The 12,463-nt window shown below is 42.1% G+C and overlaps 1 protein-coding gene and 1 long non-coding RNA gene across 2 annotated transcripts in view; one reads left to right on the forward strand and one right to left on the reverse strand.

Moving 5' to 3' along the window:
- The window catches only part of ZNF518B (zinc finger protein 518B), a 121,017-nt gene that overhangs the window by 94,289 nt on the left and 14,265 nt on the right, over nt 1-12,463 (forward strand). Inside the window, exon 7 of the mRNA XM_058430121.1 lies at nt 938-1,106. The gene's annotated coding sequence lies outside the window, so the exon portion shown is untranslated. The remainder of the gene's footprint in view (nt 1-937; nt 1,107-12,463) is intronic.
- Nucleotides 1-12,463, reverse strand: part of LOC131381652 (uncharacterized) — a 95,591-nt gene that overhangs the window by 44,753 nt on the left and 38,375 nt on the right. The window lies entirely within an intron of this gene.

Genomic DNA, 12,463 nt, shown 5'->3' on the forward strand with positions numbered 1-12,463 from the left:
ATGGCATACAGCAATAAAAAAGCAATGGTTGACGTATAGTACTCACATGTACATGGAGTACTAACACACCCTAACTTCTACTACATCCCCTGGAAGGAATGAGATTTGTACATTCCCTCTACAATTGAACTCATGACATGAGAGATCTGACATTCAAAGGAACACCAATTTTAGATCTTTAAAGACACAATCTCCCTTTGTGTGAGAGAAAGAACGAAACTTAAATGAACTTCTGTTATATTTAAAGAATGAGTTGATTTTTTTATCCTCAGCTTTTTCTTATCCTGTGGGAGGGAGAGATGGTAAGGGTAAATGAAATGCAGGGGTGTGTAAAGAATCTCTTCCAGCTCAGAAAGAAAATCTTTTCCAGCAGAGGGAAAAAGCTCCCATCCCAGAAAGATGGAGTAGGGAAGAGCCTGTCCATCTGAGAGGGAGACCCAGGCATTGGCTTCTTGAATGATTGGGCTACCGCAAGCCATATTTTCATCCTCTAGGTCCACTTGCTTTTATGCAGAGCCATATTTTGGCTGAGCAAAAAAATTCATGCCTTGGGGTAGGGGAAAAATGACTAGTAAGGTTGATGGTCAATGACCAGAATATCACCCCAGAAGGATATTCTGAGTTGCATTATTCTTGGCTCAAAGGTCCCCAGGAGGATTGAGCCTCAGTCACCTCCACAAAGGAGGAACTCAATCCTACCCCCTCTAATGGCTGCTCTCTCTGTGTCCTCGGTTCCACATCCCTCCTCCTCGTACTTCCTCAGCCCATTTCCAAATAAGGCATTGAATGCCACAAATTCATGAACTCTTAAGACTTTCATATTCTAGTCCTAGAAGCTGTGAACATGTTTTAGGCCATGACAAGGGGGAAGTCAGGGGACAGATGGAATTAACCTTACTAATCAGCTAAGATGAAGAACTATTCCTGTATTACACAGGAGGTCCTTTGTCATCCAAAGGTGATTCAACTGAGAAAGCAGAAGATGGAGGAAGCAGCAGAATGAGAATCCGATTTCAAGATGCAGAGCATCTCTGAAGCTGATGGGATGTCCCAGCTTCTGAAGCCAAAAACAGAGCCAAAAGCCAAGAATCAAGGGCTGCTAAAAGGTGGGGAAGAGTCAAGGAAACAGACTGTCCATTAGAAAGCCAGATAAGATCCAACTATGACTACACCTTTATTTGTCTAAGTGAAATCAACTTCTATCTTTGGATCTCTACCACTCTAATTTAAGCACGTAACTTGGTGCTCATTTGTTAACACAGAAATAGGAAGTTGATGCAAGTCTTGTCCAGAATACTTATTTTATAACCTACTTTGAAGGTAACCAGAATAAGTCATGGATATTTCCATTCTATTTAAGTACCCATAACTCATCCTTCCCTGAGAAAACTCATCAGGAAAAATTTGAAGGCAATAAAATTAGTGTCATTCTCCTAGCACCCCAGTAGACATGTTTTATTATAGTAAATGCATTTATGTACTTTTGTATTTGAAATAAACATGCATAAATGTCATGAAGGATACATCTTACATTTTACAGGAGAAAAATAGATTCTGATTATTTAGGTTTTCTATGGAAGAAACTCAATATATAATTTAAAAAACCATCCCCCCCCCCCAAAAAAAAAAATTCTGTGGTTGGAATAACTTCACTAGATTCCACCAGTCAAAAGATAACCTGTTATTCCAGACAATATAAAAAATGGTAGCATTTCTCAAACTGTCACCCTGTCTTGACAACCAAATGGACTAAAACAGCAGGAAGGATTCTCATTTCCACCCCAGAGAGGCTAGGACTAGGAGATGATCACATTTCAGGGTGGACCACGAGGTCCCTGCTCTTCATGAGCTGCAGGTCAGTGTAGCACCGGGAGAGGCAGACCCTTTCTCACTGAGGACTGGTAACCAGCAAGTCTTTCTCACAAACACTAAACCTCTCCACTCTCCCTTTATATTATATGGCTGCCTCAATCACCTCCTCTCAAAAAAGCTATGTGCAAGTAAATGTTTAAAAGGGTTGCAGACTTGGAGAACACAAAACAGCAGTTGCTTTCAGATCACAGAAGACAAATCTGGCTGATGCTTGCACCTCAAGGAGCCAGGCAGCCCTAGCTTTTAGACAACACAGGGATGAGAATAATTTCAAATCAGGCCCCCTTGGATCAGAGACTACTGAGCTTTTCCTTCCCCAAAGAGACTGTGCTTATGCTGCCTTGATGAGCACCATCTTCAGACTCCCTGAGACAACAAGCTTCTGTGGATATCAAGGCACCAGAAAAGCAAAGCTCAAGCTTCTAGAACCATGTATTCTGCATTTAAGTCCTATCTCCTCTGGGTTAGTTTCTAAAATATTACTCCTACTACTGCCTTGAGGAACTGCCACAGCAGATTTAAATCTGTCATCACAGGAAACTCCCTACTCACTTCAAGGTAAACACTGATTCAATAGAATTCAGGCTCTGCTGAACATTCCAGAGAAGACAGTCACAGAAGAGCTCTATGCAGATGTGAGGCATATACTGAACAGAATACTTCAGTTTCCAGGCACGAGGGAGGAGTATCTTCCTCTCTAGGGACTATGAAGTAGCCAGGTGACATCGCATGCCCTTAGAGCTCCTTAACTTTGGATGCCCCTGCAAGCAGAGCTCATGCTGGAGGAATAGGGCCAGTTTACCAGCCCTACTAAAACTGACCAAGCAGTCATTCTTTTTGCTAGCCAGAAAGGCAAAGTTTGGTTTTCAGTTCTTTACACATTCCAAAACTTTCCCCTGATCTGACAGAATTTTGGGCAGGAGGGTGGGTTGGATACAGGCGCCACAGTGCAGGCAGCCTGAACCGAGTTGTCCCTGGAGAAGACCCGGTATCCGAATCTGGGCTGCTGAGAACTCTCCTTGCTCCAGCTGTGGAATTAACCTGCTTGGATGAAGCAGCCTGAAGGCAGAAGAATGTTCAGGATGAAATCCAAAGAAGTACCTGTTACTGCAGAGCTGCTCACTGGACACTGGGCAACTTTGAGGACTCTAAGGAAGCTCCATCAGCCTCAACCCCAGACCTCACCTGGATCTTATGAGATCACAACGTTTCTTCTGGTGACTGAATAGACAAGGTATTTTATTATCTATCCGTTGTATTATGGTAACTTCACACAAGGAAGCATATGATAGCCGATTCTGTCAGTGTCCTTTAGTGTGCTGGCTCAGATATTTCTCAGCCTAGATAAAACTTCAAGCCCAGCAGAGCAGGCATAAATTAGACACTGCAGGAAAGCAATTGCCTGGTTGGACTCAGTGGTGCTCTCTTACAGGAACATATCAGTCATAGCCATCAGAGTCACAGCCGCACAGGCCAGTACCTGAGAACGTTGCCTGATACATGCATGGGATGCATGGGAGCCACTCAGAGCTGCTGCAGACATCCTATGGCTGGGGGGATTCCAGTGAGAGACTCCATGAGGGGTCTGACTATGGGTCAACCAGGGAGGAACCCAGGGTCAGGCGAGAGGATCTTTGAACCTCAGCATTCAGGGAGAAGGATGACTATAACATGGAAGATAAAAAGCACTTTTCCTAATGATTGGCATTCCTACTGCCTCTGTAATTGCAGAAAAAAATGGCAAGGTAATCGAAAGGGATAAGCGTTTGCATTTCAATTTCTCAACCACATTCTTCCTAGGGGCCCTTCAGAGCAGGGTGGAGGGACACCAGGACTTCAAGGAATTTGGGCTCAGGGTTAAATCCCTACCCTGTACTTGTGAATCGAACACATCTGTCCTCATTCTCGAACAACCACAACCAATGGAAAATCAAAAGATGAAAACCACTATCACCTGAAGGATCTGCCACTTTAAGGGACTCTATCTACTTACCTTGAAGACAGCCCCTGAGAGATGACCCTGTGGTAACTTAGGGAAGAACCAGAGATTTGACAACCCATGTGAGTCTTGGGTGGAGATCTGTGAGGCCAGGCTCACATCAACACTGCCCTTGTAACCACACCCTGCAGACATACCTAGAGGGAAATCAGAACTAAAGCCTCTTCCACAACATCCAGAGGGTGAGAACCTCACTTGGACCATGTCAGATACCCAGGGAAGGGAAGAACCCCTGACAAAACATAAGCAGCAAGAGTATCAGGCAGACAAGGGACATCCTGGCTATGACTAAGAGGGTTTGGCAGAATGCAGATTACATAAAACCAGTAAATACTTGCTGGAAAGTGAAAGAAAAGTAGCCTTGGAATCCCTCTCCTTGTTCCATCTAAAACTACCTTGACCTTTGTGTCTAAAAAACCTGGACCAAAGGTTAGACACTGCAGTGAATGCAGGACCATAGTTCCAAACACACCTCTTTGCTTTGATGCGGTCTTGGGTGTTTCTAAAGACGTCACATCCCAAAGCCAGCCTTTATTACAATCCACAGGGCTTGACACAAGGTAACAACCCTTCACAAGAGGATGGATGTCAGTCTTCAGCTATGTAACATGAACAGTCATACTGTGGAAGGACTAATTTTGTCCCTTTCCTACTTAAAGGAAAACCCAGGAGTATTGGGAATCTTTTGGAATGTGTAGGCAGGTGCGGCAGAGGCTGGGGAGCTCAGTGACATCTTTGTGACCTCCACGTTATCTGCACAGCTGTACAGAATGGCATCAGGTTTGCAGTCCTATCCCACCAGAAAACTTTCCTATGACCCTTCCTCAAGGTGAGGGCCCTAGAGCTTTCTCCAGATTCAACCAAGGCAGCTCGGCCTTGGGCACAAGGGGACATTTCAGTGTGTAGAGATTAATCATCATCAGGATGGACCAAGTTGGAGAATGAGTCATGGAACCACCTGTTTCCAGCTAGGGCATTCCGAGATGCATTTGATGTGGTTCTGTCAAGCATACCCAGAGGAACTGAGCCACACGCAGCCTAGCTGTGATCAGCTCAGTGTTCTGCCCACCTCTGGCTGCTGTCCTCACCCTGTCTCTCACCATTTCATGCTCCGGGTTTCTAGAATCACTTCCACAGTATCATCTACCTCAGACATATAGCACTTGGGTTTGGAATTTAGAAGTCCAAACCAAAACACCATAATTTCCCTTCATATTGAAAAGGAGAGGACCCTTAACTCTTCTTTCACTGGCATGGTCAAGATGTAAGTGCCAGATTACTTATGTCACAGATAAATTGAGGCACATTTTTGCATTTCTAATTGAAATTACAATGACATAATAAGCTCTGTTCATTAATTTACATTCCAAAGTTATTTTTGTTAATACCTGAAAGACAGCTTAGCAAACTTTCCTCTAGAAGATATGGAATGTTTACAGGTTAACTTTGTAACAGTGATTCTGTAATTTAATCCTTCCAGCACCAGTATTGGCCAAAGCCTCTTCTCTTCCTTTATACAGAAAAGTTGCAAATTATTCTAGACATCCCCTAAGAAAAACAACTCAGAAATTGTTGCAGTAGGCTGCATTTCATTGACACATTTTCAGATTTGAAGGATAACTCAGGCTAGAAGCAGACAGCCTCATTCATGGTAATTGCCAAATTTCCAGAACACTAAATCAAATCCCCTATTCTGAGAACCACGAGCTGAACAAGGCCTGAAATGGAAACAAACACCCTGAGGAGTTTCACCAGGAGTCAAGCCAAAGAAATTCACCATGGCTCAGCGGAGATGTCAGGCAGTGCCCAGTAACACCGGGTAACCATAAGCAGAGAGCTATGAAGGAGAGAGAGGCAATGTCCCTCCTTCAAGTTTTTCCCCCAGTGTAGTGGTCATTGCTGTAGTTTTAACACCCATGATGACCTGTGCCTCAACCACAGAATTAGAGCGGTTGAGATGCAAAGACGCTGAGGTGACTCTATCGAAACAGAGATAGAACCCCCAGATAAGTCTGTACGCACCCATTCCTTCATTCCCCCCACAAATACCTTGCAAGGCTGCTGACGCAGCTAGTAGAACCAAGGAAGCATCCTTGGTTCAATAGATTTAAGAATTCAACAATAGATCCACATCAAGTAGCATGCATCTGGCCATGCATCAGTAAGGAACAAGCTATACCCCCTCAGGACACACGTAAAGAAAAAAAAAGTATAAACCTTCTAGAGTAGACAGTTTTCATACAGCAGCATACAAAGCCTTGCTCCCTCCCCTGGAACCAGTATCAGTACCTTCTTAGCCCCCAAATATTCTGAGTTTCAGGTCAAGGGTCTGGAGAGGATACAATTATGTTCGTCTGTTCCCACTCCTGCATCATAACTCTCTGGAACACAGGCTTTTCAAGATACGAAAACTTCCTTTGTCACATCATTCTAGGTCCTCACCTGGACACTCCAGACCACACTCACCCTTTCCATTTGCAGTATTTCAAAAAGTGTCAAGCTGACATTTTTAGCCATTTTGCAAGAGGCACAAGTGTTACAGGGTATGATCCTGATGTACTATCCTTTGCGGATCAAGGCTCTGTAAACTAAGGGAAAGTAACAGGCCTACAAGCATTGTAAGATTTATAAATATACAAAGACAGTTTGCTATAACAACGTATCTAAAAGTATCAGCGACTACAAAACCTGGACTTTTAAAACTTGAAGATCCCCCAATCTCTCCAGATCCTGACAATATTCTTGGATCTCCACCATAGCACCAACATCTGCAATAAACTTGGGTCTTCCAATGTAGATGATCCTTATGATTTCTGGGAGAAGAAGGTTCACATTAGCCTCATGTAAGGCTAACCATTATCTGCATCATCCAAGGAAGAATTCCAAGAACAAGCAGACTACTAACCTGGAAATTAAAGCATACAATTCTCCATATAGCATTTAGTGGAGGATCCAGTCTAAGATTGTAGTAATATCACCAAAAGTACCTTCAATGCTAATTAACAGAAGATAAAACTAGGTGAGAGAAAACAGCTACTTCCTCATGACAAGCAAGAATGACATTTATCACTAGTGTGAACTTGTCCTCTTGAGTGGTTAAGCTGCCAATAAAGTGCTCATTCAACAACCTACACAGGCAGTGAGAGGTCAGAACCAAAGGGGTATTATATTTTACTACAGCCCTTTTTAGTGAATGGACCATATTCAAGACTTATGAGTTCTAAGTTGGGGACCAACAGCTAATGTCATATGCCAAGAGATTCACAGAGTGTGAACTCAGATATCTCTGTGGTTTCATGGAATGAGCTAAAACAAGATGACATCTGCTCCCAGCGCACTCCTGTTATCTGAGCATTGAATCCTCAGCTTCCCTGTGACTGGAGGAAATTGGGAAGAACAGCTATGTTCTATCGGAGGCTAACCCAGATCTATTCCCCCAGATTCCTGTCAGGGATTTTCAGAAATCTGTGTTTTAGGCAGACAGGCTACTGTCTCTGATTTTATAATCTTTAAGTGACACAATCTGTTGAGTGTCTTCTAAACCAGGGTTTTTCCCATAGTAACTGAGAGACCTCCATTGAGCCAGGTATTGAGCATTGCTCACCTGACTCTGAGTCTTTCAGGAGACCCATCTGGGGATGCTGATGTATAGGGACTGCAGATGAGCTCCTTGGTCTAATCTTCCTGCTAAAGGAACCCAAACCTGCATTACTTCACCTTTAAACAGAAAAATAACTCTTGTCTTGTACTGAATGATTTCATAGAACAAAGTAGGGTGGCTGGAACCTTCTTGGTTCATTGTTACTGGAAGACTTTCCACCCTATGCCAAGAAAATAAGTGTCTTTCTCAGTGTGGCACATCAGCAAGGTGACCAATCACCAGTAATATAACTAAGGATCATGAGACAAGTAATGATGGAAACTAGCAAGGGAAGGAGGTTAACCTGCTCTGTTGGCCAACTAATGAGACACCAGCAGTGATCGATCAATCATCAACAACAAGAAAAACTAGAAGCATCTAAGTTGAAGTGCTCATTGGTGAGCTGTCATAATTGAGTCTGGGCATATTTTAATCGAGTATAGCCTGGCTCTATCAGGCTTACAGATCTGTTGTCTGAGGAAGGAAAAAAAATGAGCACAACAAACATGAAAATACAAGTTCAAAAATCTGTTCCCATAGAGAAAGTTGGCAATTTTTTAAAAAAAATTAAGTTCCGGGATACATGTGCAGAATGTGCAGGTTACATAGGTATACATGTGCCATGGTGGTTTGCTGCACCTATCAACCTGTCATCTAGATTTTAAGCCCCATATACATTAGGTATTTGTCTTAATGCTCTCCCCTCCCCTTTCCTCCCACTCCCCGACAGGCCCTGGTGTGTGTTGTTCTCCTCCCTGTGTCCATGTGTTCTCATTGTTCAACTCCTACTTATGAGAACATGTGGTGTTTGGTTTTCTGTTCCTGTGTTAGTTGGCTGATGGCTTCCAGCTTTACCCATGGGCCTGCAAATAACAGCTCATATTTTATGGCTGCATAGTATTCCATGGTATATATATGCACTTTATTAAAGTTCTAGGGCACAAGTGCACAACATGTAGGTTTGTTACATATGTATACATGTACCATGTTGGTGTGCTGCACCCATTAACTCGTCATTTACATTAGGTAGATCTCCTAATGCTATCCCTCCCCTCACCCCATGATAGGCCCTGGTGTGTGATGTTCCCCTTCCTGTGTCTAAGTGTGCTCATTGTTCAATTCCCACCTATGAGTGAGAACATGATGTTTTGTTTTCTGTCCTTGTGATAGTTTGCTGAGAATGATGGTTTCCAGCTTCATCCATGTCCCTACAAAGGACATGAACTCATCCTTTTTTATGGCTACATAGTATTCCATGGTGTATATGTGCCACATTTTCTTAATCCACTCTATCATTGGACATTTGGATTGGTTCCAAGTCTTTGCTATTGTGAATAGTGCCACAATAAACATACATGTGCATGTTTCTTTATAGCAGCATGATTTATAATCCTTTGGGTATATACCCAATAATGGGATGGCTGGGTCAAATGGTATTTCTAGTTCTAGATCCTTGAGGAATCACCACACTATCTTCCACAATGGTTGAACTAGTTTACACTCCCCACATCTCTCCAGCACCTGTTGTTTCCTGACTTTTTAATGATCACCATTCTAACTGGTGTGAGATGATATCCCATTGTGGTTTTGATTTGCATTTCTCTGATGGCCAGTGATGATGAGCATTTTTTCATGTGTCTGTTGGCTGCATAAATGTCTTTTGAGAAGTGTCTGTTCTTATCCTTCACCCACTTTTTGATGGGGTTGTTTTTTTCTTGTAAATTTGTTTAAGTTCTTTGTAGATTCTGGATATTAGCCCCTTGTCAGATGAGTAGATTGCAAAAATTTTCTCCCATTCTGTAGGTTGCCTGTTCACTGATGGTAGTTTCTTTTGCTGTGAAGAAACTCTTTAATTAGATCCCATTTCTCAATTTTGGCTTTTGTTGCCATTGCTTTTAGTGTTTTAGACATGAAGTCCTTGCCCACGCCTATGTCCTGAATGGTATTGCCTAGGTTTTCTTCTAGGGTTTTTATGGTTTTAGGCCTAACATTTAAGCTTTAATACATCTTGAATTGATTTTTGTATAAGGTGTAAGGAAGAGATACAGTTTCATCTTTCTACATATGGCTAGCCAGTTTTCCCAGCACCGTTTGTTAAATAGGGAATCCCTTCCCCATTTCTTGTTTTTGTCAGGTTTGTCAAAGATCAGATGGTTGTAGATGTGTGGTATTTCTGAGGGCTCTTTTCTGTTCCATTGGTCTGTATCTGTTTTGGTACCAGTACCATGCTGTTTTGGTTACTGTAGCCTTGTAGTATAGTTTGAAGTCAGGTATTGTGATGCCTCCAGGTTTGTTCCTTTGGCTTAGGATTGACTTGGCAATGCGGGCTCTTTTTTGGTTCCAAATGAACTTTAGTTTTTTCCAATTCCATGAAGAAAGTCATTGGCAGCTTGACGGGGATGGCACTGAATCTATAAATTACCTTGGGCAATATGGCCATTTTCACAATATTGATTCTTCCTATCCATGAGCATAGAATGTTCTTCTGTTTGTTTGTGTCCTCTTATATTGTTGAGCAGTGGTTTGTAGTTCTCCTTGAAGAGGTCCTTCCCATCCCTTGTAAGTTGGATTCCTAGGTATTTTATTCTCTTTGAAGCAATTGTGAATGGGAGTTCACTCATGACTTGGCTGTTACTGGTGTATAAGAATGCTTGTGATTTTTTTACATTGATTTTGTATCCTGAGACTTTGCTGAAGTTGTTTATCAGCTTAAGGAGATTTGGGGCTGAGACGATGGGGTTTTCTAAATATACTATCATGGCATCTGCAAACAGGGACAATTTGACTTCTTTTCCTAATTGAATACCCTTTATTTCTTTCTCTTGCCTGATTGCCCTGGCCAGAACTTCCAACACTATGTTGAATAGGAGTGGTGAGAGGGCATCCCTGTCTTGTGCCAGTTTTCAAAGGGAATGCTTCCAGTCTTTGCCCATTCAGTATGATATTGGCTGTGGGTCTGTCATAAATAGCTCTTATTATTTTGAGATACATCCCATCAATACTGAATTTATTGAGATTTTTTAGCATGAAGGGCAGTTGAATTTTGTCAAAGGCCTTTTCTGCATCTATTGAGATAATCATGTGGTTTTTGTCTTTGGTTCTGTTTATATGCTGGATTATGTTTATTGATTTTCATATGTTGAACCAGCCTTGCATCCCAGGGATGAAGCCCACTTGAATCATGGTGGATAAGCTTTTTGATGTGCTGCTGGATTCAGTTTGCCAGTATTTTATTGAGGATTTTTGCATCGATGTTCATCAGGGATATTGGTCTAAAATTCTTTTTTTCTTGTGTCTCTGCCAGACTTTGGTATCAGGATGATGCTGGCCTCATAAAATGAGTTAGGGAGGATTCCCTCTTTTTCTATTTGATAGAGTAGTTTCAGAAGGAATGGTACCAGCTTCTCTTTGTACCTCTGGTAGAATTCAGCTGTGAATCCATCTGGTCCTGGACCTTTCTTGGTTGGTAGGCTATTAATTATTGCCTCAATTTCAGAGCCTGTTATTGGTCTGTTCAGGGATTCAACTTCTTCCTGGTTTAGTCTTGAGAGGGTGTATGTTTTGAGAAATTTGTCCATTTCTTCTAGATTTTCTAGTTTATTTGCGTAGAGGTGTTTATAGTATTTTCTGATGGTAGTTTGTATTTCTGTGGGATCGGTGATATCCACTTTACCATTTTTTATTGCGTCTATTTGATTCTTCTCTCTTTTCTTACTAGTCTTGCTAGTGTTGTATCAATTTTGTTGATTTTTTCAAAAAACCAGCTCCTGAATGTATATGTGCACATTTGCTTTATCCAGTCTATAATTGATGGGCATTTGGGTTGGTTCCAAGTCTTTGCTGCTGTAAATAGTGCTGCAATAAACATAAATGTGCATGTGTCTTTATAGAATGATTTATAATCCTTTGGCCATATACTCAGTAATGGGATTGCTGGATCAAATGGCATTTCTGGTTCTAGATCCTTAAGGAATCACCACACTGTCTTCCACAATGGTTGAACTAATTTACACTCCCACCAACAGTGTAAAAGCCTATTTCTCCACAGCCTCACCAGCATCTATTCTTTCCTGACTTTTTAATAATCACCACTGACTGGCATAAGATGGTATCTCAGTATGGCTTTGATTTGCATTTCTCTAATGATCAGTGATTTTTCATATGTTTTTTGGCCACATGTCTTCTTCTGAGGAGGGTCTGTTCACATCCTTTGATAATTAGCAATTTGATACCACCTCTGCAAATCTGAGTCCTGGCTGAATTGACCTCACCTTTTCAGTAGTCAATCAGACCACCCTGGACTCACATGGGTTCATCATCCCCGAGGACCATGAAGACTCATGCAGTTCACACCTTGAATTCTCACTAGCTTCACTGCCAAAGAAAGTAAGATACCCAAGTCCTCAGACTTCCAAGCTGGCCAGGGAGCTCAATACATTTGATACCATTTCTCAGTATAATGGGTGAGGAGTTTCACATCTTGCAGCTCTGCTGACCAACGGTGCTTCTTACTGTCAGACGCTACAGCTTACAAATGGACTAAGAAATTCATTACAAGGAAGAGTCCTAGCATAGTTTATTTTCCTATTACAACCGACCCCCAGGATGGACCTCTGGACCCAGTGCCAGCAGAAAACTATCTTAGAAAAAGCCAGCAAGGATGAATGCATAAAAGCCATGAGCAACAGCTGCCATTTCTCAGGAAGTGTCACTTGCTCCCAGTTTTGCACTAAGGGTCAGTTAACTGAAGCAGTGTGACACTGCATGATTGTCAAGGTTTCAGAATTCAGTTCCAAGTCTTCCAGATGGACCCTGGTTGCCCAGCGAAGGCACAGTATTACCAAAGATGATATCTGTTCCCTGTCTGTAAATATTTTATCTCCATTGGTGTGCCAAAGACATCCAGAGATAAACTACAGGGAATGCCCATCCCCAACATTCTAGCAATTCAG

This window comes from Hylobates moloch, unplaced genomic scaffold (assembly GCF_009828535.3).
Source record: "Hylobates moloch isolate HMO894 unplaced genomic scaffold, HMol_V3 SCAFFOLD_17, whole genome shotgun sequence".
Classification (NCBI taxonomy): Eukaryota; Metazoa; Chordata; class Mammalia; order Primates; family Hylobatidae; genus Hylobates; species Hylobates moloch.